The sequence below is a fragment of the Megascapheus bottae genome, chromosome 15, assembly GCF_031878675.1.
Source record: "Megascapheus bottae isolate mThoBot1 chromosome 15, mThoBot2.hap1, whole genome shotgun sequence".
Classification (NCBI taxonomy): Eukaryota; Metazoa; Chordata; class Mammalia; order Rodentia; family Geomyidae; genus Megascapheus; species Megascapheus bottae.
The window spans coordinates 25,394,804-25,398,430 of record NC_143523.1 but is presented as its reverse complement, the minus strand read 5'-3'; positions in this window follow the sequence as shown (position 1 = coordinate 25,398,430).

Below are 3,627 nucleotides of genomic sequence, written 5' to 3'. Positions count from 1 at the left end.
AACAGGCTGAAACAAAGTGGTGGCGTCTAGTTTTCTTGAGTATTGTATTTTTGAACACACATGGAATAGTGAGAGAATAAAGAGCTTATGATTTATCTTGAGGGAACCTAAAACTTTCAAGAGCATGAAGCCCTGAGTTCAAGCCCCAGTACTAACACAATTTGTGGTAGGCACAAATTCAGTCTATGCCTTTGAAAAAAACAAAGGTCACCTCTTTCAGCTGCTTGCATGACCCCAGCTGGGGGCAAACTCCACAAGCAGGGGTGAAAGCAGAGCACAACACTGGGGAAGCAGTGTGGAGGGAAGGAAGGGGGAGCATGGTGGCCAAGTAGATGGGAAAAGGCCCCCAGCTAAAGAGCCTCCACGGAGGATGGTGGACATTGAGAAGGAAGGTTGTTGTGGCTGGGTATTATAGTACATTGTTACCTGGACTTTGTGGCTCAGGCCTTCCCACGATTGCTTTCTTCCCACTGTGTTTACCCAACATCATCCAGGATGGCTGAACAGAATGCTCTGGGCTGGTACAGCGTTCTCAGTGGGCTTTGCAGGAAGGGAATGATCAGGTCAGTCCAGTCTGCGCCTAGATCTCACGAGCATCTGCTCTCCAGGCCCAAAGCTGAGCAGCACCAGGGACAGGGTGAGCAATACATACAGGATGGTGGAATCTAAACAACACCTCTCATCCTTAAATATGGCAAGGAACAAAGAATCCTGAGTGCTGATGGCTCATGCCTGTAATCCCAGCTACTCAGAAGGCTGAGAACTGAGGATGGAGTTTTAAAGGCAGCCAGAACAGGGCAGTCCATGAGAATCTTTTCTCTAATTAACCAGCTAAAAGCTAGAAGTGGAACTGTGCTTCAAATTAGAGTGTTAGCACTGAGCAGAAAAGGCCAGTGAGATTGCAACGCCCTGAATTCAAGTCACACACGCGCGCGCGCGCACACACCCCCCCCCAAGGAATCCCTGAGCGAACAGCACAGCTGGACATCTTACAAACCCCATTTTGAATGAGAAAGCCAGGAGCTTTTGTGTGTACACAAATGTGAGTGTGGGAACATGCACTTTTAGGTGTGTACATGCAGTGCCTTTCTACTGCCCAGTGTTTCCCAAGTATAACGGAATCAGGTAGTGAATAGACGTAATGATATAATAAAAATGTGCTTATTGAGAGCAGCCATTTTTTCCAAGCACAGACATTGAACAGAATTGCAAAAGAAAAAAAAATGTATGAAGCTGGGCCCAGTGGCTCACACTTGTAATCCCAGCTATTCAAGAGGTAGAGATTAAATTGTGATTTAAGGGAAATGTGCACAAAAAGCTCGAGACACTCCCTGTCTCAACCAAATTTATTTGAAAACAACAAAAAAAAGTAAGGCTGGGCACGGTGGCATATGCCTGTCATCTCAGATACAAAGAGTTAAACCCAAGTATGGCAGGCAAGCCCATGTGGGGAATACCCCAGCACCAAACGGCAGGCCTCCAACCCCACCCTACCCCGACCCTGCAATCAGAGAGCCTAGACAAGTCCAACAAGGCTCTCATCTGAAGGAACATCCAAGAAGTTATACCAGGAGCTCCACAATGCCTTCTGCTAGAGCTGCTCTTGTGGCTTTTTCAAGCAGTTGGTGTGGTCAACAAGGCATCAGGACCCAGCCATTCCCAGCCATCCTTCCTTGTGAGCAGAGCGCCCTCTGGTGGCTGTATTTGGAAGCAAGCACAGGATCCCGGGGGACAGAGGATGCAGAGCAGGGTTAATGAGTCAACGCTAGGGGGTTTCTTCTTTTGGAGAAGGAGAACTTGAGACAGGGTCTCACTGTGCAGCTCGTGGTGAAATGTTAACAAGGCTAGATGCCACAAATAAAAGTATGTACTGTTATTTTCTGAACTCAAGGAGGAAGGTCACATCCACTGGAGAAGTCAGGAGGCCCTGGAATGGAGGCTGTGCTAGTGTGTGTGTGTGTGTGTGTGTGTGTGTGTGTGTGTGTGTGTGTGTGTGTGTGTGTGTGTGTGTGTGTGTAGGGGTGGAGACACAGAGGGGCAGGAAGGGGGCTTTAATTTTCAAGGTTTGTGGAAACACACAGTTAGAAAGCTTGACCAGCTGGGGCGGAGGGATGGGGGGGGGTTGATGTAGTGGTAGAGTTCTTGCCTAGCATGCACAAAGACTGGGGTTTGATTCTTTAGAACCACACACATAGAAAAAGCCAGAAGTGGTGCTGTGGCTCAAATGGCAGAGCTCTATCCTTGAGAAAGCCCAAGGACAGTGTTCAGGTCCTGAGCTCAAGGCCAAGGACTCACAAAAGAGAGAGGGGGTGGTGAGAGGGAGGGAGAGAGAGGGGAGAGAGGAGGAGAGGAGAGAAGAAAAGAAAAGCAAAAGGGAAAAGAAAGTCTGAACAGCTGAACAGCATGGAGGCAAACTTAGAGACAAATAAGTTCAAACACTAGTGAAGGAGGCACACAGGGCAGGGGCCCTGCTGGAGCTCAGCTGCCCTCCACCTGAACCCTGGGCGGGGTAGGCAGAGCTGCTGACTTCCCGTCTCAGCGTCTTCTGCCCTCCACAAAGCACTGGACAGTCTCCTCCATCTTCCCAGCCAAGGAATGCCCGGATCAGGAATATTCCTGGGATGCTCTTGGCTTTAAGTGGGTGAGGACGGGAAGGAAAAATTGAGGAGTGAAGAAAGGGGAAAAATGGCTCAAGAAGAATTGTACTCATTGCCTGACTTATGTAACCATAACCCCTTTGTGTATCACCTCAACAACCAGAAAACTTTAGTGTCTTTAAAAATCCTGGCTTTAAGCCCAGGGTGAATGTGTTGCATGAACTTTCATATTCCGCCAGGGACATGGAGTAGGTTCATCAAAAGGTGAGTTTAAGCCGGGCCTGGTAGCTCACACCTGTAATTCTAGCTACTCGGGAGGTTGAGCTCTGAGGATCAAGGTTCAAAGCCAGACCGGGCACAAAAGGACCTAGATTCTCATCTCCAATTAACCTCTAGAAAAAATGAGAAGTGGGGCTTGGCTCAGGGGTAGGGTGGCAGCCTTGAAGCCAAAGAGCCTAGGGACAACACCCAGGCCCAGCGGTAGGGCGGTAGCCTTGAGCTGAAGAGCCCAGGCTGAGTTCAAGCCCCCAAAAAGAGGGGGGGGCTGAGAGTTTGGCCTAGTGGTAGAGTGTTTACCTAGCATGCACGAAGACCCAGGTTTGATTCCTTGGCACCACTTACATGGGAAAAAGCCAGAAATGGCAGAATGCTAGTCTTGAGGAAAAAGCCCAAGGACAGTTCTCAGGCCCTGAGTTCAAGCCCTAGTACTGGTACAAAAAAAAAAAAAAAAAAAAAAGAGTTTACTTTTTCCCTTTTTTCCAAAGTAAGTTTTTTACATAGCTTCCTAGTTTAGTAGGAACAAGTGGAAATAAATAATTCTAAGCAATAGAGGTCATACCTTACTTGAAACACTACAAAGTTGTAACTTTTTCTTGTATATTTAATTTAAATTTTATTTTTTTGTACCAGTACTGGGACTTGAACACAGGGTCTGGGCACTGTCCCTGTATTTTTTGCTCTAGGCTAGAACTCTACCACTTAAGCCACAGGTCCACTTCTGGCTGGCTTTTTGGTGGTTAATTGGGTTTGT